Below are 26,420 nucleotides of genomic sequence, written 5' to 3'. Positions count from 1 at the left end.
AGGACCATGCTATGCCCCTGCATTTGGGTGCAGATGTGGGGCAACGGCCCACCTCCCCAGCTGGGGAGCCACAAGATGCTCCTGGGGATTTGTGTATAAACCCGGTGGATACCCTTTGCATGTCCAAAATGGGGATTACAAAGGCAATTCACTTTTTCAACTGTTTTCTGCTGTTCTTGGATCCAGCCGTCTGGAGAGTAGCAGCCCTGGGCAGCAACTGTGCCCACCAGTGGCACCAGTGTTTTGTCCTCACCTCCTAGCAGCAGCGGGAGAAAATGCCAAAATGCCTGAAACCAATGATTATTTAGTAGTGTGCCTGCACACAGGTTACAGCTAATGTGCAGCAAGATGTACCTAACTGCTCTGTGGTGGCTTTGATGTCTTCCCTACAAGCAGGAGTTTTTGTCTGCTTGGCTCGTGCAGCTCCTTGCTCTTGGGCTTCACAGTGGGGCAAGTCTGCACGAAGGTACGCTCGGCCTGCTGGGTGGCAGAGAGGATGTCAACATATGGACCTACCCATGCAGCGCAGACACATCTGAGGGTCTCATGAAAATTAAAATTGAAAAAAAAAATTACAAAATTAGTAGACAGGTTTGTACCCAGCCCAGGAGCCTTTTGCCATTGTGTGTTTCCCCAGCCTGCTTCTCCAACATAAGTTAGGACGTAGCTCAGTGTTTCTATGTCACCTGTGCCAGGCTGGTGTGGGAGCTCGAGTCCCCCAGCTATGCCACCATGTTTACAAAGCCACTCATTTAACCAGGTTGGTGAGTTGATCTGGATTAACCTTTCTCATCTCTTTGCTTTTTGGGAAAGGAAGGGGTGTGCATGTGTGGTTTTTGTTTCTTTTTTTAATTGAACCTAGCTAGTTTCACTGGCTGTATTTACATTACACACCTCAAATCGGTTGCGTAAACCCAATTTGGGGAGCAGGGACAAGTGGGCAGAAGAAACTGGCAATCTCTTAAACTGATTTAGTTGCCAGAGATAGTGACATGAAAAGGTTCATCTTTTGTTGCTGATTAATTCAGATAAATCCCTACTCTTTAGCCCTTTTAAGTGTCTATGTGAAACAGCTGAACCCAAAGTGTATTTCTATGTACCTGCTTTAAAAAAAAAAAGGAAACATTAAAATCCACAGAAGGCACACAAAAATAATGCATAGATGTGATGATAACGTGATAATAATTTTTCTGTGTGCACTTTTACCTGTTCGTATTTAATAAGCACATACCTAGAGATTTTAATCTCCAAAGTGCTGCTTAGATTTAACACTGTGCTTCTTTCAGGTACATACAGGAATTTTATAGGTGAGGAAACTGAGACACAAGAGAGATTTCATAATTTGCCTGAATAAATCAATGCTGTTACAAATGTTTCTGAACCAAGCAGAAACTCAAACCCTTCTCCTGTGGAGAAGAGCCCCTGTGCCAGGACCCTCTTCAGCCACACGTGGGACATGTGGGCTGTGTTTTCCCTGCAGCACCCTGGGGAGCAGTGGGTAGCTCCAGCACTGAGAAAAAACTGTCCTGTTCAGAAACAAGGAGCGTTGGAGTCTGTGTCTGTGCCGGCGGGTGTGAGCTCCTCCGTTGTGCGGTGCGGCACGGGCGGGCTCTGGGAGAAGCTACGATACAGTACAGTGCTCGTGTCCTCACATGGTGTGTGACCAGGTCTTGGCTGTCCTCCAGGTCAATGCTGAAGACAGTTGTGCTTGCCTGAGCAGGCAGACGTGCCCACAAAAATCTTGGGATTTGTTGCTAAGTCTGCTTTTCAGCTGTGATTGAAAGCATGATTGCAGCATGTACAGTTGTACGTGAGCTAGCTTTAATTTAACTAACCTGGATATTAATAGCTACAAAATTTTACTCTAAGCTATAGACATCCTCCAGGGAACCTGGCTGATTACATAGTACTGAAATTTAGATAGGTGTGTGTCTTTACTGCTAACTCCACTGATGATAGCTTGAGTACAGCTACAGGTGCTGCAGCTGTATCTCCAGTTGGGGAATAAACATTACCTTAGTCTGAGCAGGGTTTTTGAGCTTTAGCAGTAATACATGGGTTATCCTAATTTCTGAAGTGAGGTATAGTATATTTGTTCTGTATATGGTGTTATACCAGTATATATACAGTATATATACAGTGTATATATATATATATATATATATACTGTTACAGCAGTAAGGAGCACAGGATTTTGAGTCTCTTCGGTTGTGTCTACAGTAATTGCCTCATCAAGGGTAAAGTGTGCTATGGAGAGCTGCTGGAATGTGCACTATGCTATGCTGAACCTGAAAAAGGGGAGATCGAAGAGATGTTCCTTCATCCTGGAGCAGAGATCACAAGGTTGTGATGGTTGTTAAATACCTGGAAAGTTCATGTCACTGACTTGGACTAATTCCAGGAAAGTTTGTCCTTGTCCTGTTTAATGTTTGTGCTAGAAAAGCTATGTGTCTGTGAGAAAAAAAGCTGTCAACTATGGGCTTTTAGATATTGCCTAGACCTTTTGCATCTTCATAGTTAAGATTTTGAGTCTGATAGACAATTCTCCCTCTTTATGGAAGAAAGCAGAGGACAGGTTTGATGTGTTAATGGTGGCCAGTGATACCAAGGGGACACTGGTATCACAAAATTTTTGTCACTAAAATTTTCATGCCCTGGGTATGTGACATTGCTGTTTTTGAGAGGGGCCTGGAGGTACAAATAACCAATGCCTGATTGTGATTTGCCAGGATGGAAAAGGATGATGCCTTTCTCAGGCAAGCGAGCATTACTTGCAAAAGCTGATAAGAGGGAACCTGGTATCCCAAGAACTACAAAAGCACTCTTAAATGATAAACTGCACTTTGTTGGACACATGCTTGTAGTAAGAAGAGACTGATCCCTCAGTTTAAAAAATTAGCTGTAATCCTTTTCTGTATCTTCAAGTTTGAATTTCACTTTGCTCATCCCACTTCTCTGTTTTTGCCTTCTGTAAATTAAATGTCTTAGCCAAATAATGAAAAGCGATGGTCCAGATATTCTAAGCCATCTGTTCCCCCTTTCTTACACAGCAGGTTTTTCTTCGTAATTTTTAAAATTATTACTTATGATACAGTTGCCAACACCAAATGTCTACCACGTAGAAAGGAAGAAAAAGTAAATATAAAAGCTGCAGTTGTAGGTGTCAAAGACCATGCCTATAGAAGCATTTCTGGGCCCAGATGAATATCCTTTATTCCTCCATTTTCAAGCTAAGTGAATTGGTAAAAACAACAATAATTTCAGAGTAAAAGCAATATGCTTAATGTATTTGTGTGGCAAACTATGGCAGAATTTACACAAGTAGGAAAGCGGTTGGCATACAAACTTTTGTGGTAGATAGGACACATCGCTCCAGAAATCAGAAAGGCAGTCAACAGAAACGTGGTTACATCCGTGCTCCCTATGCTAAGAGAGTTCCCCCCCTCCTGAGAAAGGAACCACCAACCCTCCCTTCTTATTTTCGTGATGTCTAAGGTAAATGGAAGAGGATATCTCTGAGTGATTATCTCTACCCTGTGCTGCGCACCGTGCTGCACTTCACACAGGACGGAGCAGGAGGAGGGGAGCCGGGGACAGAGCAATGGTCCCAGCCGTGAGGGAGCCGACTGAGAATGTGATCCAGATTTCTGTTCAGGGCACACGACTATGGAAATAGGATGTAATGAATGAAGCAGACTGTTCGCAGGCTCTATAAAACATTGCAGCAGAAGGACCTCTTTTTATTAGTGTGGAATAACTCTACTGGTAAAATTTAGGGCAAGAAATTCAAGCTAAGGGCCCGAGGTAGTTTTCCTAAATGGGAACATATGATACTATTAATCAGATAACTAAATACATATATACATATATGTAGACATAAAAATGACTTTTTTTTCCAATATTTGCTGGAGTCGATTGTTTCTTTAATGTGCTTTCCTCTGCTGCCTCCATCTGATGCCATCTGTTGCCTGTTTTTATGTGTGAGGTTGATTTTTGAAGCACTTCAGGCAGTTATGCATATACATATGCAGAATAATAGAGCAAAATAAAGTTATTGCCTTTTGCTGTTGGTAAAATTGTATTCTGTCAGTATTATGTATTTGATCAATCAAATCTAGTCCTTCTATTATAGTGAAGAGGGTTCTGGGGGAAGAAGCTTCACTAGGATTTTCCTCCTGTTAAGTAGCTTATGGAATATCAGTAGAGGTTACCACTTAGGGTAACACTGTGTCTCCTTTTACGCTGCATCGGTAACTCTTCCTAGCTAAGTGTTTTAGGAAGAGAGGCCCATGGGCTGGAATAAACTCGACATTTAAAATACATGTGCTATTGATGGGTTAAAGCTAAAGGGAGATGAGATTTTCATTTAGTCTAACTGCAAATTGTGGAAGCACTAGAACTCCCTCTTTCATATAGCTGTGACTTCCTTTTCATGCAGTCCTATATTGTCATGAAAAGCATTGCTATCAAGAATGGGTGCTTAAGCTTAAGCTGAGGGTAAGTGACGTTGGGCCCAAAGAATTGTCTGTGATGTTTGCTGGGAAGTAATCAAATTTTCTCACTATGCTTAGCCTTAGTCGTCTTAGCCTTATTTGTTTTCTTTTCTTAATGTTGTGAATTAGGGACCAAAAGCAGCAGTAAAGTAATGCTAAGAAGTCACTAGTCAACTTCGTGCCTGGCAGGTCAAGATCTTACTGCATCTGATATATGCAAACCTTGCCAAGCCTACTTTAAAAAGTCTTCGTAGTTGTTTAAATGTTCCTTTTTTATTTCTCTTTTTTTTTTCCTCCTTAGTTGCCTGACAGAGTGTTTGTATCCTAGCAGTCCAACTTTGGATGCTGTTTCCTTATGTAAAAAGTATAGGCATCCTAAATTAATAAACTAGCTTTCGCATAATTGTTTTAGTAAGGAAAGTGGGTCAGTTACAAGGTCTTTGGAAGAAAACCAATGACTACTACTTTTACCAGTGCATTAACATTACTTTTTGGAGACCTTAATGTGAACAATTACTCTTAAGTTTATTGCCAATATTTATCAGTTTCCTTTCATAACATTAACTTCTATTTGTCTGTGGCCTTTCTAAAATGGCCTAAGGTGACTCTTACACTCTTCAGTTTTAGGCCTTCACTTATTATTACCTGTGGGTTTTTGGTTTTTTTTTTTTTCAGGTCATCTCCTCCTCTTTAAACTCTGTGACTAATTACCGCAATTTTATGTGTACTGCTCCTTGGACTCTTGCTCTTCATTACAAATATTAGTGTCTTACTGAAATTGGCAGCCTGTGACTGAGTGTCCTTAATGAACAGCAAATCTTACTGGAGGCCTTTCAGTTTCCTTCAGCTTGGAGCTGATGAAGACCTGCACCTCTCACCTTTCTCAGCTGGTGCAAGTCCTCAACTGGTCTCTTAGGGGATATGTGTTTTACATAAAAACTCACAAACCTTTAACCCTCAGCTCTCACAGCCTACCTGTGTGTTTGTCACCATTAGTCTCCTTCAGGAGCATGCTTCTGCAGCAAAGGCAGGCTTGCAGAAGGTTGAAGTGGTAAAATGAAAACAGTCAGCTTGCAGCCTCAGGTTAGAGTTTAACAATTGTGTCTGGAAAACACAGTGTCCCGGTTTCGGCTGGGATAGGGTTAAATTTCTTCCTAGTGCTGTGTTTTGGATTCAGTATGAGGAGAATGTTGATAACACACTGATGTTTTCAGTTGTTGCTAAGTGCCCTCCTAGTCCAAGGACAGCTCCCGTGCCTACTGACTGAGCTAGGTACACAAGATGGGAGGGGACATAATGAGGACAGCCAGCCCAGCTGGCCAACGGGGTATTCCATACCATGTGACATCATGCTCAGTATATGAATGGTAGACGTGATCCAGGAAGTACCGATCGCTACTTGGTTATCAGTCAGCGCGGGTGGTGAGCAATTGCATTGTGCATCACTCATTTTGTATATTTTATCATTATCATTATTATTCTCCCTTTTTCTGTTCTATTAAATTGTCTTTATCTCAACCCATGAGTTTTTCTCACTCTTACCCTTCTGATTCTCTCCCCGTCCCGCTGCGGGGGGGGAGTGAGTGAGCAGCTGCGTGGTATTTGGCTGCCTGCCAGGTTAAACCACGACACACAGTCATGCCCAGGAGTGGTCATTGTGAAGTCTGAGTAGCCTCACATTTGATTGATGCAGAGAGCCATTGTTCTCCACGGATGCGTGTCCTCACGTGTGGTGGCTGAATGCCCAAAGGGTTGTATTTTTTCACAGCCCAGTGAAATCAGAGACTGGTGCTGCTGCGTTACTGATGTAAAGCTGAGTCCAAAGTCAAGCAAAAATGCCTTTCCCAAAGTCTTGAGCTGTGGTCGCCTGGATTTCAGTGTGGTATCTCGTGGGTTGTCGCTGTATCTCCAACACCATGCTGTGTTACACCTTGAAAGAAAACTAAGGGGAGCAGAATTAAAAAAAAAAAAAAAAGAAAAAGGCTAGATTTCTCAAATTATTTAGGGAGGTAACGCTGAAACCAAACAAGTCAACTGAGATGTACCTCCTTGTCAGACTGATTGGAGAGCCCAGTTGCCACGTTCACCCCGAAGGGACTGTGGGTGTCACTGTGGATGTGACTGAATGTGGCTGGGTGGGTTGCTCTTTTCTAAAAATTACTTTCATTAATTGCTCGGGCTTTTCTTTTCGGACCAAGGCCCTGTAAGTTTTTGTGTCCATTTGCATATGTGCTTCCAGGCTTTTCTTCTAAACTCCAGCTGCCTTCTTTTGAGTCATGCCATATCACCGGTGTGAGTTGTTTGAATGGAAAACCATGGATTGGCTCAAGCTTTTTGTGTTTGCCATCTCCCTCTTTAGGGCTTGCCACAGTCACAAAGGCACTGGCAATGTTGCTGGATTTAAAGAAGCATTAGCATTTGGGTTGTGTAGCACCAGGCAACATGAAATACCTGCCTTTACCCCACAGCTCTGATGCCAGAACTGTGTAGAGAAGCCTAGGATGTAACTCACAGCCACCACTGCATCACATAAGGGGGAGCTAGCTAGAAAGCATGGACAGGTGCATAAAGCTGGACAAGGAAATTGGGGAAGGGTTCCTTGCCAAGGAAACCTTGCTCTGAGGTCATTGTAGGAGAGGAACTGTGTCACTCCCATGTGCAGTTGCTGCCACTTTAGGTACGGCAAGTAATTTTGCTTCTTTATAAGATTTCACTTCTTTTGAAATACATGACATTTCCACATCCCTTTTTTTTTCAGATGAGTCTTTGTGAAGGAGTTTCTGTTGAATGCAACTGAAGCAAACACAGCCTGGTACTATCATACAAAAACCCCAGAGCCGCATGATGACTATTGCTAGAGGTAGTTAATTTGCCTTGAAGAGGAGGTGGAGGGAGAGAGGCAGAAAAATTACTATCTATTTCAGCTTTCATTATTTTTCTTCAGGGAAAACTCAGCAGCAATCTTTTTTCTTTGTGTTCTTGCTCTTGTTACATTAAATTCAGTTTCTTTTTTTTAAACAAGAAAGAAACGGTCAAAATTAAGCTATTATTGCATCAAAGAGCTGGCTAGTTGACAATTTATTTATTAATAAGCAGTATTTATTTTAATTATGACCAAGTCCTAACTGCCTATGCCACACTACTAATTACTATTCTGGTTTATAGGTGCGGTAAATTTCATAAAGGAATTTTAATTAAAAAGATGTTTGAACAGTGAGTAGGTTTGTTTGCTTGTAATTTCAGATAACTAACACTGCAACGTGGTCTGATGACGTTTATTAGTCTATTATTTGAGAAAGATGGTCCCACTGGAACTTTGGGGTTTCAGCTCCTCAGGTGCAAAGTCAAGATAATTGTAGTTCTTCATGCTCAGGACCATGAGATGACAGTGGTAGCAGCATGAATGTTTATGTTTTAGTGAACGATGGTATCTTCCTGACCATTCAAGATTTGGCATGCTTGAGAAGTACAAGTTTCAGATTTTACTTAATAGATTTTTTTTTTAATAAGATAAGTGACAAGATCAGCTAGAGTTTCTTCTGTATGAAAAAATTACAAGAACCTCCTTTCAGAAGGGAAAATAAAACAGGATTAATATAGATAAAATTATTCACTAAGCAATAGATGACAGGTAAGTGCAAACTACCACCAGCCAAGGCAAGATGAGCTTTCTAGAAAAGGCACAGAACAAGGACCAAAGTCTGGGGAATTTTCTTTTTCTGACTTTCTTTGCATTGTAATATCGCACACAGAAATAACTAATACAACGAGGAGAATGGAACAATATAGAACTGCTCATTATCCCTGCATTCACTAATGATTTATCTTTCTTTCTCTCCCTCTCCCCTCTCCAGGGCTGTTCCTGCTCTCTGCCTTCCATGGGGGACATCCACAACTTCTTCCAGGACAGCCCAGGGACAGCTTGCTCAGCAGGCTGGTCACCGCCTGTGGCTGGGATCCCTCCTATCTGAGGGATGGTACAGGGTCTGTATCCACCTGTGACTGAAGTGGTAAGTGACAGGCAAGTCAGTGCTGTGGACACAAGGAAACACCTCTGAGACACATGTGGTAGTCCTGGTCGTGGCTCTGTGGTTAGAAACCTGTCCTGGTCCACAATCTTGCAGCACTGCTCTTTAGTGGGTTTAATCTGCTCCCAGCATCAATGGTTGCTCAGCTTCTCCATCTGCTCCAGCACTGGGGATAGTCCCACTATCGTAAATAAGACATTATTTACAAGAATCCTAGCATGCTGCTTTGTCCAGCTAAGCCGCACATGGGGAGGCTGCCTTGGGCTTGGTGGAGTAGTTAGGTGGCTCTGAGAGCCTGCACACAGGTGACTGAGAGACGAGTGGGGCAATGGCGTTGGCTGACAGCTCCCGGAGAAGGAGAGCGGGGCGAGTTGCAGTGTGGTGTGAGGGGATGGCTCCTGGCACATCTCGGGGAGGACGGCTACGAGGAAGGTCTAGGTCTCTCTGGCACTGCACCTGTCAGTGCTCCAGCCCCGCTGCCTAACGCAAGATGGCAGCTCTATGAGGTGCTGCCTGTATGTGCCAGGGCTGGCCATAGCCATGGGGCACTGCACCACGCTCTGCACCGTGGGCTGCACCTGCCCTGGGTTTTATGGCAGGGGAATGCAGCAGTGGGGGCAGAGACTGGTGGTTCTTCATGTTGTACACCAAGCTCGATGAAATCTGTTCTCCTGTGGGGCCTCTGGGGGTTGCTGCTCTCTTTTAATGCTCTTACCAACAGTGTGGGCTGCAGGCTTGGGCGAAATATCTCAGGCAGGTATTTTGGAGTTTTTTTAATGGACAGTTTAGAAAGAAAACTTTCTTCTGAGAATTTTTCTCTTGCCTTTCCCTTCATCTTTTAAAGCTAGAGGAGGCCAGGTTCACTTAACCAGAGCTAGTCACAGAAGAAAATACTTATGTTAACAAAGTAATTATATTATCTATATATCTAATTATACATTCAGATGATGACACATTTGCAGTTTCAGGCTTCTTGGAGGTCGCTGCCTTTGTCCATGAAAGAGGACAGAACTGAACTTAGAGTTTGTTTCCCACATACGTTTAGAGTCTTAGACATGTCTGCAGTCCTTCTAAATTGTGGATGCTGGCCTCTCTGAAACAACAGGGGATAAAAAATGCTGCCTGAATTGTACAGTGTTGCAAAATGAGGAAGATGGAATGGGGCAAAACTTACAGTTATTCTTTGCTTTCATCATATTTAGTAGCCTGTTTTGGGGGAAATGACAAATTCACTAAGCAGGGGCAATTGTATGGTGCTCCAAAATCTTTAAATTAGACTTGCTCTAGTAGACTCTTTTTCTTGGGTTGAAAGAAGAGCTGGACTCTACTAGGAAACTACACAGCTCTGTCTTCTGCGGTAGAAGAGGTGGGATGTTGAGAACATGGGGAAATTCTCAAAGATAAGAGGACATGCTTTCCATAGCTTTCCTGGAGGAAAAAAAGGATGGTTTCAAAGAAACACAGTGAGTAGACTTACCCCTTATTTTTATTTTTACTAGAACTGGAAATCTTCAGATTTGTTGAGGGACTTCTGACTTTCTCCTCAGGGCACTCCAAGACACTTTTATAGCAACAGTTCATAAAATGCTACAAGAAAGGACTGTGGATTGGTCCAATCCACTTTTCCTTTGTGATCTCTCCTGCAAGCTGGTTTTTTTTTTAATTTCCTTTGAGGCTGTCTTCCTAGATGACTCTACTGGAGTAAGGTTTTATGGTTTCCTGGGCTGGAGGCAGACTGTACACTCTTTCACAATAAATAATGAGCTTTACCAGCTGCAAAGCAGATCCCTTGAGGACGTGTAAATGATGACCCTTCCCAGAGCACCTGAGCACAGTTTTTTTTGGGTTTGGTGGTTTTTTTTGTTTTGGGTTTTTTTTTGTCTTTTGACATTTCTGCTTTTACCCTTGTTGAAGAAGACATTTTTTCTCTGAGCTCAGAGGCTCAGGCCTGCCCTGAACTCTGAGTCCATTACTAAAACATGCGAATTTGGTGTTATGTGGAGAGGAAAACCATGCTGTATGGCTATCTGGACTGGAGGCAATATAGAGGAAATGTGTTAAACCTGATACACACATAGGGGAGAGGGTAGATGTGAGGGAGGGGAAAATCTGAGGTGCAGCTTTCCTCCGCAAGAAGACTCCTAATTCATCTGAGAGAACAACAAGTGTATGGTTGGTCTTCTCTGTTCTCTAAGGGCCTGGATGGGTATAACCTCTGTGGCTGGATATAAGCATTGGTCTTGGTTTTAATGTTGGTTACCTTTACACTAGTTAGAAATCTAGCAATCTATTCATGGCTGACACAGAACCCTCTCCTTCGTGCTTGATGATCTGTATAAAATGCTCCCCGCTCCCCACTTCTTGTTTTAGTGCAGTTAGTTCATCAGCAGCACCATTAGGAAAAAGCATCACTGCAGCTGATATTGACTGGCCTCTGTGTTGCCTGTCTCGTGGGGTGCCTGTAAGCCATGCTGCCTTCACATGACGGAGGGCAGAACAGACAGTCGCACTTACGCTGTTGATAAGCAGGGGACTTGATTTCCCAGGCACATTGGCCCTCGGCACTAAATGCAGTTGCTCATTCCAAGCATTTGTTACAGCTCTGCTTGGAAAGAAAGCTTTTGCCAGCTTTCTACTCTGGCAAAATTACTAATTATATCAGTGGAGCAACTCGGTACAGTCTGTGCAACTAGTATTTTGTCTCAAGTTAACTTTGACTTTCCTGATCCTAATTTTGTGTTATATATGTTCAAAGACGCAGTTTTATTGTTTTCAGCAACTCCTTAAAGATATTAATGGAATTAAATGTCCTTAGTAGAAGAGACAACTCGGAAGGCATTGTATTGGCTTTTGCTAACTGTTTTGCTCATATTATGCCAGCTTTCATCAAATCCTTCAGCCACATGGACAGAATAATTATTAGTTATTCCTTAGAACCCAGCGTCCTGGTAAATTAACAGATTCAATATCGTGGCATAAGGCTTTAGACGTTATCTCGTAGTAGCAGTGCATTTTTACCTGTAGAATACACTTGAATTTTTTTGATAAATCCCATTCAAATAACTGCTGAAGCTTTGCTACTGGTTGCAATACATGAATCATACAATTTCCCTGTTGCAGTCTTTGGATAAATAACACTACAGTGCCTTAAAAGAATTTCCTGTCTTTTTTGGAAGCTAAATCAATCAAACATAGAAGGCTCCTGTCAAACTCAGAGACAATCTGTTCTCTCATAGGAGCTCAGCTTGTTTATCGTCCAAGCCGCAGTCGTGTTCTCCTCAAAATCAGGGTCTCTCATCGTGAGGCATACTGGGATTAATCATCTCATGTTAAGAGGCAGCATGATTCAGATGACAGCTCAGAGTAACTACAGGACCACGCATTATCTGTACCACAGATTCCCTGCAAAGCATCCTTGGCTGCCTTATGATGATGCATACAACGGTCTGCAGCTGTAGCTGTGCATCACTTCAACTCCACATCTCTGAATCAGTCAGGTGGACATTGGCGTGTGCCCTAGTCTTTACTCTCTCTGAATAATGAAACGGATTTCTGAGTCAGAAATTTTCAAGGCAGACAGATAGGGTTTGCTCTGGAGCAGAATTTGTAACTAGCCTGGATGACAGTCCATTCCCATTCGACTAAATTTTGTTAAATAAATAAATGAGCACTTATAATAGCTAAGAATATGTGACAGCGTTGCCTGTTTGCTTGCACTGATGATTGCGGTTAGAATCATAGAATCATAGAATCCTTTAGGTTGGAAAAGACCTTTAAGATCATCAAGTCCAACTGTTAACCTAGCACTGCCAAGTCTACCACTAAGCCATGTCCCTAAGCATCACTTTTAAATATCTCCAGGGATGGTGACTCAACCACTTCCCTGGGCAGCCTGTTCCAATGCTTGACAACCCTTTTGGTGGAGAAATTTTTCCTAATATCCAATCTAAACCTCCCCTGGTGCAACTTGAGGCCATTTCCTCTCGTCCTATTACTTGTTACTTGGGAGAAGAGACCAACACCCACCTCGCTACAACCTCCTTCCAGGTAGTTGTAGAGCGCGATGAGGTCTCCCCTCAGCCTCTTCTTCTCCAGACTAAACAGTCCCAGTTCCCTCAGCTGTTCCTCATAGGACTTGTTCTCCAGACCCTTCACAAGCTTCGTTGCCCTTCTCTGGACACGCTCCAGCACCTCTGTCCTGGTTTTAGCTGGGATAGAGTTAAATTTCTTCCTAGTGCGGTGTTCTGGATTCAGTATGAGAAGAATGTTGATAACACACTAATGTTTACAGTTGTGCTAAGTACGTTGTCAAGGACAACTATCCTCTGCTACCAAACTAGACTGGGAGGAGGGAACACAGCCAGGACAGCTAGCCCAGCTGGCCAATGGGGTATTCCATACCATGTGACGTCATGCTCAGTATATGAATGGTAGGCATGATCCAGGAAGTACCGATCGCTACTTGGTTATCAGTCAGCGCGGGTGGTGAACAATTGCATTGTGCATCACTCATTTTGTATATTCTATGATTATTATTATTACTTCCCCTTTTCTGTTCTATTAAACTGTCTTTATCTAAACCCACGAGTTTTTTCTCACTCTTACCCTTCCAATTCTCTCCCTGTCCCTCGGGGGAGGGGGGGCGGGGGAGTGAGCGAGCATCTGCGTGGTGTTTGGCTGCCTGCCAGGTTAAACCACGACAACCTCAATGGCTTTCTTGTAGTGAGGGGCCCTAAACTGAACACAGTATTCGAGGTGCGGCCTCATCAGTGCCGAGTACAGGGGCACGATCACCTCCCTAGTTCTGGATAATGTTTTTACACTAGTCATTTCTATCTTTTAGAAAAAGATATTAACTGTTCTTTATTTCCAAGTTCCATAATCCTTTTAATGAACCTTGGGGAATTACAGAATGAAATTTGTTCACACTTTGTAGAATGGAGTTTCCACGCTCAGTGAAAATATGGAGTGGGTGGGGAAATATTGATACAGGAAAATATAAATTTTCATAAGAAACCTGGACCAAGTGGAAAATGAAACCTCTCCTCCAAGCAGCATCCTAAAAATTTCCTGTACATATGCCAGAGGCAGATGTCTTTTCTTCTAGATAAATGGTTAAAGAGATCATGGTTCCTGGTCTTCTTTTGGGTTTTTGTGGGGTTTGTTTTGTTGTTGTTTTTCTGGGTTTTTTTGAAGCATGTACCTTGCCAGTACTTTGCAATTTGCTTTGTAATTTAACAAAGCTGGATCCTGTTTGTCTGTACAGTGTTGGTCATTATGGCTGTGATCAGCAAGGACAGTGAATAATACAGGACACGCTGCGCTCTGTTGATCGTTACTGTATATGGGTCAAAGCCCTTGTTTTGTCTTTTTTTTATCTTATGCTGTCTGAGTTCATTCATGCTTGATTACCCTTCTTGGTTTTGACCTATAGCCTTGAAAAATGACAATAAAAAGAAAAACCCCTCAAGCAAATTACCAATAAAAAGCAACTCATCAATAAAGTGCAATCTTCTTTTTTTAAAAAAAGAAAATCTATGGGAAACCAAGTGTGCCTGCATGACCTTGGGCAACTATCAGTCCATCTTGTGTGAGTAGCTGTCAGCTGTATTTCTTTCATTCCAGATAGGCATTAGACTGCAAGCTGAAACGGTTCAGAGGTGCTTTCCATCACGTGTGGACTTACCCCTGTTTTTATGAAATACTCCAACTTCCTTGTGTTGATATATGGGGGAGAGGGGAGAGGCGGCCTCTTGCCTGCCGGGAGGGTAGAGGCTGTGCAGGTGCCTGGGGCTGCCCTCTGCGGCTTGCTGAGCCCCTCTGCTCTGAGTCTGGGTGGCAGGGGCAGGCATGCGGGCATGACCCAGGGTACTGTTTTCACGTAGGATTTAAATTCCTGTCTATTTACCAAAAAAATAAAGCTTCGTATGATAACTACATATAATGCAGCCATCTGCAGCTCCAAGGGCTGCTGCTGCAGGCACCTCTCTGCCTGAAGAAGCTCAGGGGGAAACGTGCAAGCTGCTGATCTTGGCAGTGTGTGGGCATGTGTGAGTGTGTGTGCCCCCTCTTTGGGGCCCTCACTTCCCAGCATCACCATCTGTCTGCGTTTTCTCCATCCTCTCGAGCCCCTCTCTCCTTTCATGGAGGTTAAATAGTCCTGGTGCGATACGGTGTTATACAGAGAGAAGAGCCCAGTTTCGAAAAGAACCAGTTAGGTGATTGATTGAATCCAGACATGTTAGCACAATTTGGGCTCATTTAACCTACTTTTAATAGCTGAGCTCTATCAAAGCTTGCCTGGATGTTTTTGCACAGTGCTGCTTTCTGCTCTGTGGACTTACTTTGCACTGACAAGCACAAGGTCATTTTGCCAGAGAGCAACAAGAAATGTTTCTCCCTGCAGGACTGTGCCTGTGTGAGGGAGATGAATATGAACCAACCCCGGACATTTGAGAGCGTGCTTCAGCTCTGTATTTGATATGAGGCCATGTGGCATCAGGGCAGTGGGTACTGTTGTCCCTGGGCTGCCCTTGTGGGTACCAGCTCTTCAGCACAAGCCTCGAGCAAAGCAGAGCAGTGCACTGTGCCGTATGTAACATACTCATGCTCTGGAAGGAGGGGCACCTGATGGTTTTCACCATCTCCCTCTCTGCTTGTAAGCACTTGTGGCTGTCTCTACCTCTCTTGGGAAGCACGCTGTAACCCTGCCTGCACGTCCAGGCATACCCCTTTGCTGAACTACTTTCCCCTCTCAAAAAATTGTGAACATGTAGTGTCTCTTCAGCTTTCCACAGGAGTGTTGTGGGGAGGAAGGTGGTCACTGGGGTGGAAGTGTGTCCCCTGTGTGCTAGCTCTAGGAATAGTGAGAAGTCTGTGTGTGTGTATGTGAACTTCAAAATATTGGAAAAAAACCCTGCAGTGCACCTAAGTTCCAAAGTAAATTTTTCTAATAGTACTAGGCTGACTTATGGCTGAGCAGGGCTGAAAGGGCTCACCCCTAGTGCTGGCAGCAGAGCTTTTGGGACTGTGAGTTTAACTGGACCGCCTCCTGATAGAGCTGAACACTCATCTTAATCCTTGGTCAACTCAGTCAACAAAGGGCTGAGAGTAGAGACACTCTCTCTGGAGACAGCACCATCTTAGAGAGGCTTGTGCTGCCGTAGAATAGCACTGCAGCCTTTCCTTGTTAATCTTTCTTTGCGGGAGCAGTAATGAAATCTCAACTTGCCTGGTGTTACACTGGGCAGAAGGAGACGCACCAGCTGCTTAGTGCTTCTTGTAGTTCTGTTTCACCATTCCTAAGGGTCCAATATTGTATGGATGCAGCATTAATAACTCGCACCTGTTTGCCTGTCTTCACCTCTCTGTGACTAGAATCGAAGAGTAGGGACTGAGAGAGAGAGCTGTAGGCAACCATCATCGCATCGCACCAACTTCCATCAAAGTCACGCAGTTAGGAAACAGCTTTTTGGAAGGTCACTCTCAATGAAATAATGTAATATCTAGGATACTGCCTTTTCTTGTGGAGAAAGCTGATGTTTTAACCCAGCATAGTTGTTACACTGCCCAAGAAACTATTCTGTCCTCCTGCTTATGGTAAGTAAAAGCACATATGGGGCTGGTCTGGTGCCCCATCACTGTAGAACGACTGGGGTTGTGCTCTGCGTTGCACAGCACCCAGCACAGTCCTGCTTTAAACAGAGAGCAGCACAAATTAAGATGGGATCAGGGTGGCAATGAGCACAGAGGAGAAAACTTGCTGAAATAAGGCTCTGCTGTCTGAATGTTAGCCAATGCTGTACCCTCTGGAAAACGCTGTCTTTCCCTTGAGTCTTTTTGTAAGTTTGTTACACTGACATAACTGCCTTACCACCTGCCTCCCTCCCCCTGCTCCAGTAAGGTAAAGCTACCTTTACTTTCAAAGATGATCAAATTGATACGTATCTAATAAAACCGTGATAGTTTGTTCTCAGCTTGTACTTCCATTTGCAATCTTCTATTTCAGATACCAAAAGGAGCTTGTCTACTCTTTGAGCTGTACAGCTTAGTCTAATAAAAGACACCACTGCTACTGCAATGCTTACTGAGAGATTCATTCATCTGAATTCCATGGGGGCTGAGCCTTGTTCTCTCTTCTTTTGGGTCACAGCAAAAGTAAGGCCTTCATTTGAGTAACATACATCAAAATGGAAAGAAATGAGTCAAGCACAACCCACTGCAAACCACTTAACTCTATCAGCAGTTTGAAATGACAGGGCTGCAGCCCTTTCCATTCTTGTGCTCTGTGCTAGGTAACAATGCATTGAAAGCCTGAATAATTGCTATGAGCCTTGAATGTTTTTTTTTAGAAAAATCCATTGGAATTGAAGTGACTTTGGTTCAATGTGTTAAACTACTTGCCACCCTACTATGGTTCGCAGGGCCCTGGTGGGGATTTCTGAGAGCTGAATAGTAAAATATAGAGTAGTTGAGGTGATAGCTTTGCGTGTAGGTGGTGGTGTGTGTATAAATACATTTAATCACAAAGAGGTAAGAAAAAAGTGACAGAGAAGATGATAGTTTTTCATTCTCCACTGTGTGGCCTTAGTATGTATTGTGTGTCACACATAGTGTCTGGCACCTGAGGAGAATAGCAAAGGTGACAGTTGTTTTAGGACCCTGGCTGCAAAGGGAGTGCAGGGCTTTGCTCGGAACCCTGTTCCAGCTTGTGGGCTCACAGCTGCCTGAGTCTCAGAAAACTGCAGCCAGTAGCTAAAATGTCACAGATAATGGGATCAACCTACAGGATGCTCTTTCCTGAGGTATCCAAGATTGCATCTGCAGAGACAGCTGAGCATTATGCCAGCTCTGGAAGCTGTCTGCCATGCTGGCATAGCATTGCATCTGAGCCAGCAAGTTGCTCCATGGGGCTGTATTCTAATGGGCTGTGCTGCATTTTGGTGACTGGGGCTGGCTTATGTTTGTCTTTCCAGCAAACAGTACAGAGGCATTCAGATCTGTCTGCACTTGTTGGAGTAGATGGACATGCCCTAAGGCTGTGACTGAGCAGGAGACTGCCTTTTCCCTGTAAGCCTTGCTCTGTCAGATTAAAAAAATTTGCTTTCTCATGTGAAGCTCTACTTCATTCTTCTTTTAGCTGAAGATAAAATCTGTTTTTGGAGTAGGCTAGCTGAGAATCCCTCCAGTTGTAGGGTCAGTTCCTCTGCTTGATCCCCTCTTCATGTCCTGTGCTAGTCTGTAAATGAAATTACAGTATACTGAACACTACACTAACACAAGGCTTCTTAAGTAAGTAAAGCTGCAGTAATGTTTACCTCTGTCCAAAAGGTACATGGGTTGTGAGACAGCTCTTGTAAGAGCCATGTTTCTGGTTTCGGTTTCAATGAATCCCCAAGACTCTTTGTAATTCCTGTTTCATAACCTTTCTCCTTCCCCAGAGTCTCAGTAGTGCAGCTCCAAGAGCTGCAGGGGCATGATCTGTCATGTAGGCTGCCGGTGACAGTGGGAGCTGCTAAATAACCTACATAGGCTTTTGAAGATTGCTTATATTAAACTTCAGGGGTACATTAAAATAGGGATCAATGGCTTTAAAGTTATAGGGTGATGTGGTGTATGGCCTGGCTGTGGTGTTGGGAGTCATACACTGGATGCATCCTCTTCTGTGGATAAAGACTGGAGGCCAATGATGAGTGCAACTGCTCTGTGCTTTTAGGGGAAACCTTCGAGGCAGCTTCTGAAACGTCTGCTCCAATATCTAGCTGCTAAAAGGGATCCTTGAGCCTGGCTGCCCTGTGTGCATATCCAAACACAAACCCATGTCTCTTTCTGTTGTTTTTCTCAGTTTCTCAGAGCTGAGCAAACTCCAAGGCTGCAGTTTACAACTTGTGACTTATTTTCTTTGCCACTGAAACACAGCTGCCTCTGACAAGTTCATTTCATAAGCACAACTGAAGTGTGAAGGTGGAGGTGAAGTGCTGCATTCTTTCGATTTCATATTTGTAAACTTCTGTTGTATTCACTGACGTGTGTCAGTGGTACCCAGAACTCTGAATGGGCACCGGCTCAGGGACATTTTTAGTACGGAAACCTCATGAGCCAATATATTTACAGTGGCAATGAAGGATAAATTTAAACTGAGATTACAGGGGAAAAGTCCAACAGGAAAGCTAAGACGTGAATACTTAGAGGGAATTTTGCTGAGAGAGTGGATTGCCTCCACTTTCTTGCAGATAAGATAGTCAAAGGTCTGCACGATGTCAGTTATTCTATTTCACACTCTTATTTTAAAATCTCCAGCTCTTGTGGTGTCTTTTCCTCTCTTCAGTGTATTACTGGAAAGAGCAGTTTTGCCTACTCAGTTCACGTGCCTATAAAGGATGTCTACTTTGACTGCTTTTTACCTAGTCAGAGAAAACTACACATCCCTTTAATCCCTTTAATTAGCATGTTTTCCTCTCTTAGCAAATTGTCACTGCGTCAGGATCTTTTGTGAAGTGACATGTATGGAAGGACAGTTCAGGTCTGGGAAGAGACTCTGCAGGGTCTAAATACGAAGTCACTGCAAAGCTGCTTGTTGTGACACGTGTGGCACAGAGTGGTTTTTTGTATATAACAGTAATCCTCCCTCCTCAACAAAGTACTGTTCCCTGAGAAGAAATTTCCTGTAGTTTTATATTCTAGATGGTTAAAAGATAATTCATTCAGCAGTATGTGTAAGCGCTCTCTGGGAAGGCAGAATAACATTGTAGCTTCACAGACTTGAGGCCTACCAGCATTATGATCATCTTCTCTGGCCGTATTGTGGTTTAACCCCAGTCAGCAACTAAGCACCACACAGCCACTCGCTAACCCTCCCCCTGGTGACATGGGGGAGAGAATAAGAAGAGCAAAAGTAAGAAAATTCATGGGTTGAGATAAGAACTGTTTAATGCTTGAAATAAAATAAATTATTATTATTATTGTTATTATTAATAATAATAAACTGTAATGAAAAGTAAAACAATGAGAGAGAGAGAGAAGGGAACAAAACCCAGGGGAAAAAAAAAAGTATTGCAACCGCTCACCACCTGCTCTCTGATGCCCAGCCAGTCTCTGAGTGGCGATCGCTACCCCCCCAGCCAACTCCCCCCAGTTTATATACTGAGCATGACATCATATAGCATGGAATATCCCTTTGGCCAGTTTGGGTCAGCTGTCCTGGCTGTGCCCCCTCTCAGCTTCTTGTGTACCTGGCAGAGCTTGGGAAACTGAAAAGTCCTTGACTAGTGACTTGTTGCTTACTTAGCAACAACTAAAACATCAATGTGTTATCAACATTATTCTCATACTAAATCCAAAACACAGCACTATACTAGCTACTAGGAAGAAAACTAACTCTATCCCAGCCAAAACCAGGACAGACTGCTCTAAAGGAGTGGCCATGTTTGTCCAGTGGTTCCCGATTTGGGCCCATAGCTTCTAGCAGTGTCACCGAGTGTCAGTGCAGAGAAGTCTCGAAATAGCAGCAGAAATGCCAGCTTGCTGCAGTGTTGTTTTCTGCTTGTTGTTCTCATTTCAGTGCTAAAGCTGCCCAATGCTTTGGCATGACCATTGCTTAGCTGCACTTGGTGTTTGGCTTCCCAGCTTTGCGCAGAAGCCAAGCTGGTGGAGAAACAGAGAAATAAAGCTTTGGTGCATCGTTAGACTTGAGATTGAAAGGCAAGGTGTGCATGTTGCTTCTGCTCCATAGTCAGCCTATGGGGTGAAGCCAGGTCCTCAAAGAGAGGACAGTGCCTGCTGGGTGTGCAGACAACTTCATGTCAGAAGTGATGAAAGAGGAGTGGAGCAACCTGCTCCCTCCCCGCTAGCGGAGGCATACCTAGAGGAGAATGTCCTGCTCCAAAGCACATCAAACGCAGGGCAGGTCTTCAGCAGGATTTGCTCAAACAGCTCATTTCACTCTGGTGTGGTTTTCTTCACCAAAGTACTGTTTTTCATTTTTTCTCTGTCAAGGCACAGAAAGGCTGAGTCTTGGCATCCCATCTGCTGGGGACTATGGGCCATCAGCATGGCCTTGCACTGCCCTGCTGCTCTCCGGTTAAGTTCTCCTCTCTGCCGAGCAGGCAAGTCACCAGCTAATTGCCAAAGCTCTTTGGAAGGGAATCTCTTTCTGTGCTGATATTGCCTTGCTTTCCCATTCCTGCTTATGCTGATCTTGCAGTTGACTGGTTTCTGTAGTGAGAGGATGTGCTTTGACACCTTTGTTTTTGATTGATCCGGTGCTGTGACAGTCCTGGAGACCCGCCCCTGCCAGGCATGGCTGCTGCAGCTTAAGGCTTTGCATGGATATGGGTTGAATTTTGTTCTTTTGTTCCTGCTTAAGTTCGAAGAGCATAGGAGGTTCCAGCCTGCAAAGGAGCAGTGGTGTGTACCAACAACGATCATGACAGTAGCAAGGAAATGTTAAATAATATCTGTGTGCACTTCTGTAGGACTGTTTGATCTACCATGGGTTAAAGCATCTTGCTGAACATAGGCAGTAAAACCACTATTGTATGAGCAGATATTGAGTAGCACACATTCAACAGTTTGGTGGAAAACATGCTCTTTCTTAAACTCCTTAAGACACTACCACTTATGACTTTTTGCCACCATGTACATTTTTTAAGATAAATCAGACAAGTTGCTACCCAGGAATGTGAACTGGTCTGATACCTGCATTTGCCCAGGGATGCTGCTCTTCAAGACTTTGCAATGTAAAGTGGATGCTGCAGGCAGAATCCCTTTGGCAGCATGTTTGTTCTAGCTCTTCCTTCTGCTATTGATTTTAAAGCTTTACCATTAATTGCTTCTATCAGAATCTGCATCCTTTTGTGGTTATAGTAGGACCCTTCAACCACTTAAATGCAGCAGACTGATATTGAGGGAGCAGATTCACTAAATGGTAAAATAATGGCACATTTCAGAGCAGATCAAACAGCAGGACACTTCCTGTTACCGGCATTGGAGCATTTTTCCAGGCAAAGCACATGAGATAGTGGCTCTGCGGTAGATATGTACATCACCTTAACTTGACCTTGGGTGCTGGAGGGGCCTGGAAGTCGGGTGTCTGCTATGTCTCTGAACATAAGCAAAACAGCAGCAAATTAAAAAGGGGAATAATATATGTCTTTCATAGCAAGGGCTTTGGAGACCATTTCTGTTACTCGATGACTTTAAGAAATGCCTGGACACATTTTTAAGCACAGTCTAGACTGAAAAAAAAAAAGAAGAATTGGAGGATTGGTATAAGAGTGACAGGCCAGCGCTGTGAGATTTTGTGGCTGGGTGTTCTCCAGCTTGCAGACAGAAAAGCTGCATATACTGATCAAAAGACTGTCTTGTCCTGTCTTTACATTTTCCATTATTTCTGTCTGCAGCTTCGCCCTTCCCTCTCCTCTTGTTGTACTGCGTTTCTTGGGAGGGAAATCAAATGGATTGTATTACTGTCTGCCTCTAGCTAACTCTTAATTGCCCTAATTGCTATGGGAGAGCCAGGCATGGAAAGTTTGAAAACAATTGTGAAGAAAAGAGGGGAAAGACAAAACAGTCTTCTGAGGCTGAGGTGTCTTGTGGGGAGAGCCTGCTGCATAAAACAAATGGGATAGCAATGTAGTTTGCATATTTTACTTCTGGTAGTATTGCTGTTTTCTTTTGACTGCTTATAAGACGTGCTTATTTTGGGACTTTTCCCCTTAGATGGCAGACAGAAAAGCAGTCATTATACCTAGAGAAGAAAAACTCTGATTCTGAGAAAGCCAGACTCGCCCCTGCACTGCAAGGGAGATCTAGATGCATCCTCAGAGTAGTTTTTCCTGGTTCTGACAAAAAAAAATTTCTTTGGCTGTAGTCTTGTCTTTCCTTGCACGACGTGCATTGGTGGCTTTTTTCCTGACTCAACACACTTAATAAAACTTGCTTTTCAACATTTCTTTAGGCAATAGTGTCTTCTTGGAATATTGCAGCAGCCGGAGTTCACATCTCTAAGGCTAGGTTTATTTATACTCCTACCTGGAAAGCAGAAAACCTTTGATAGCTTCCACAGTACGTATTTCACTTCACCGAGAATGAAATTTTAAAATTGACTTGCCTTTGAAATTGAAGCTAGCAGAGGTGGTGGAACAAAGATTGTGTTGGAAGAGAGAAGGGAGAAGTGAATCAGTCAGCGCTGTTAGCACAATGTTTACAAGGTTAGCAGAGAGTCTAAATGAAGAAACTCACCTTCAGAGTTAACTAAGTTTAGGTATTAATCAGGGATGTGTCTTGCTAGTAAGAGAGTAGTAGATCAAAGTAGGTTATAATGATTTTTCTGAATGCTTAGGACAAATATTTTACAGCACTTCACCTCAGTCTTTCAAACATGATCATGTCAAAATCAATATAGAATATTTTGAGAATGAGAGAAGTGGAATAATTTTCTTATAGTTGTACATAGATACCTATTTAGGACTTTTCAGGATTAAAAAAAAAAAGGAAATTATTAAAAAAAAGGGGGAGGAATGATTGAAAATTGTGGGCATTTCAGGAATCCATAACTGGTAATTTATTCCATTACACTGTTGGCAGTATATATAAAGAAAAAGAAAAAAACAATCTGGATGTAATGATACCTCTGTGCGGCCATTATAAAGATGGAGACTGCAAGTGTTATTAGCAATTTGCTACCAGACATGTGGTGAGCAAATTAAGCCTTAGCTCATCCTTATAATCTTCAGTTTGTTGTCATTCTATGGCTACTGCAATTTGAGGTTACTGGTGGAATATAAAGTTGCTTCAATCTATCAATTTTCTGTTTAAATAATACGGTCTTGATGCACCTCTGCGAAGCTTATAAGTAGACTGGCCAATGTTTGTTAAATATATGAGAAATCAAGATAAAAAACTGCACTGTACTTTTTAATGTCCTGTTTGTGTGGCTGAATCCAGGCAGGCAGATGACCAGGAGGGAAAACTGTTTACTCCTACCAGAGAAAGTGAAACCACCAGGTTTTGTTTAGTACACAGAACATTTTATGTTAAGAGTATCAGATGTCTGTGGTATAATCAGCTGTTCTTCCCCATGCAATACCTCCACAAGAACAAAACACTCAAGCTCTAAGTTCCCTGAAAGGTAAAGTTTATGTAAGGTTATTTCATATTTGATTAAGACACAGATTTTTTTTTTTTCATGTTAAGGAGACAGAAGCTGTGTTTTTATAAGCATGTGCTTTTTTAAAGCTGTCTGTTTTTAACCAAGATACTCTAGATAAGACTATAATTGTTGCAGGGGAAACAATACTGTGCTCCAGAGGTTTGTCTGACTGATAGATGTGGCTAGAAAAGAGACTATAGCACCCTGGGAACTGTAAGGCACAGGAGAAAGCTATAACAAGGCACTCACACATGCTGGAGTGTCTAATTATTCTGTCTGAATGCAACTAAAGGATTTCATTAGTATATAGGAGGCAGCATAGCAGTGGAGTCTGCCTGATGACTATTGATTTTTAATAAGCCCAAAATAATGAATTGTCTTCAGGAAAATATTATCATAAATTTATTTCCTTTGAAGAATTAAAGAATTAAGACAGTGTGACCCTGGGGCTTTAATTTTAACTTGTTTTAACTCCCTCAAGCCAGATTCTCTTCTGATTCTTGCTATTTATGGCTTTTTTTTTCTTTTGTTTTTTTTAAGCTTCTTTGCTGTCATTATCAAGACTGCTCAGCATTTTCACAGATACTCCTCAATTAGCCTTTTTTATGTCTGTTGTGCCTGTGGAGCTTTTCTACTGTGGATACAAAAGTGTACATTTGTGTCTTGTGAAGAGTAAAGTGCTGCTCCTTTCCGAGGGAGTGAGAGTACAGTTTTGTTTTTGCATTGGTCCAGCCTCATCCCAAGGGTGTGTGGCTGCTGGAGTAGAGGAGCAGCTGGTCTGCATTGACTCTTAATGCCCACAGCAGCAGGAACTGGTAGTACCTTGGGACTGTTGCAGTTTGGGTATCATGGGAAGCTCTGGCTCCTTTGAAGGCAGTAAGAGTTTTGTCCCTAAAATCTGTTTTCTGGTGGAATGCTGTCATGCTCTGCCAGAGGAGTTTGGGGAAGGCTCCAGCACTCCCTAGATCAGCTCTCAGCAACAAGACAAAGCTGTGTGAAGACACTTGCACTGAGATAAAAATAAACAGTAGGAGTCTGAAATTTTTCAGGAACACAATCCCTGGCCATTTGGTTGTGAGAGCAATAGCCACAGGGAAAAATCTTTGAGAAGGTGAAATGGCTTGAGATTGTTCAGGGTTTTCTGAAGGGGTGGGGAACAAGTCTTCATTGAAACACCAAGAGAAAAAGAAAATAGATAATCTGGTTTCTAAGTTTGCAGAGGACAGAGCAAGAAGTAGGGGGACTCCTGCACTGGGTTGGAGATGCCATGGGACAAAGTGCCTGAGGATGTGGTGGAGGTTTTTAGGAACTGGTTGGACAAGCACCTGCCGGGAGCGTCATCAGCGTCCTGCCCTGGGCAAGCAGAAAGACGAGATGACCTTTTGTGATCCCTCCCAGTCAGAGAAATGAGATGACGTCTTCTGATCTCTCCCAACCAAAGAGATGAGATGACCTCTTGTGATCCCTCTCAGCCTCACTGTGTCGTTCCAGGATGAGTGGATGCAGGATGGGAGGGAATGCTGCATGTTGTGGCAGTGCGGAGTGCAGGAGAGACTCAGAATCAGCTCCTTCCCCCTGCAGAGTTGGGTGCTCCATTACTCCATGCAGGATCTGGCAGTCCCATCCTGCTGCTATAGGTCCCCTAAGAAGCTTCCTTAAAGCCCGTGAGACCCCCTGAGCTCCCTGCTGTGGGGGAAATGCAGCATAAGGTACATCCTTCATGTTGCTAGCGAGGAACGTGGGCTTTGAGACTGTAAGGGTGGAAATCCTGCAAATGCAGGATACCCAGCAGCAGCGGGGAGGGAAGGGAGCTTTAGGGGGAAGAAGCAACTTGTAGCTACTGTACCCTATTTGCTGCCATTTCAAGCACTTTAGTTGAACCGGACGGGTGAAAAGGCTGTGTTGGTGAATAGGCTCTCAGCAGTGATGGGGCTGGGAAGATGCATGTGCTCTTCTACTGCTCTGCAGAGACTTAATCCAGCTCTTCCATGTCTCTGTACAGGGTTTTGTTATTGTGGTGCTTATGAAGGTACAGGAAGGAATGTCCTTTGAAAATATCTATATTTTCAGGCAAGTAAACTGAAGTTATCTGTGTGCAAAAAAGATGGCTTGCCACTCCATGTGCTTGTTTTAAAATTTTGCCATTTTTTATTTTTTGGCATTTATGGACTGTTATGCCAAAGAGTGACTCCGCTGAGGAAACAACTCACAGCCACCCTCACAGTAGAAAACTGCACCTCTGAGCTATTCAGAGGCTAATATTTAGATAAACTTGTGGAACACAGGATCAATTTGTGAAATAATTCACTGAAAAAATCCCCATGAAAGACACTGACTACCAAGTCATTTTTCATGGTGTCTTGATGCACCTGTTTTAGTCTGTTAAGCGCTTGTTAACCTGAAAATAATTTTTTTGGCTGACACTTATGACAGAAAGGAAGTCTCTGTAGTGTTACTCTGCCTGTCGCTGCTCTTTAGACCTACCCAGCTCCTGCTTGACAGTGACAGCAGCGTGCCCCCGCCTATAAATGCAGAAAGTTTTAGTTCTTGTAAGCCCCACTTTTTTCTATTCTCTTTTCTTCAGGAAATAGTCACAAAACACCCTGACTGAAGACACGAGGTAATAATTTCTCAGGAGGCTTCCTGTCAGCTTGGCCAGCCATCTCTGGCTTTTAGTACTGCTTCTCTCTTTTACTTGCTTTCCTAGGCAGTAATTTGACATGATGCGACCTCTTAAAAGAGTAACAG

Source organism: Calonectris borealis, chromosome Z, assembly GCF_964195595.1.
Source record: "Calonectris borealis chromosome Z, bCalBor7.hap1.2, whole genome shotgun sequence".
Lineage (NCBI taxonomy): Eukaryota > Metazoa > Chordata > Aves > Procellariiformes > Procellariidae > Calonectris > Calonectris borealis.
The sequence above is the reverse complement of the archived record's forward strand: the minus strand, read 5'-3'. Positions refer to the sequence as shown.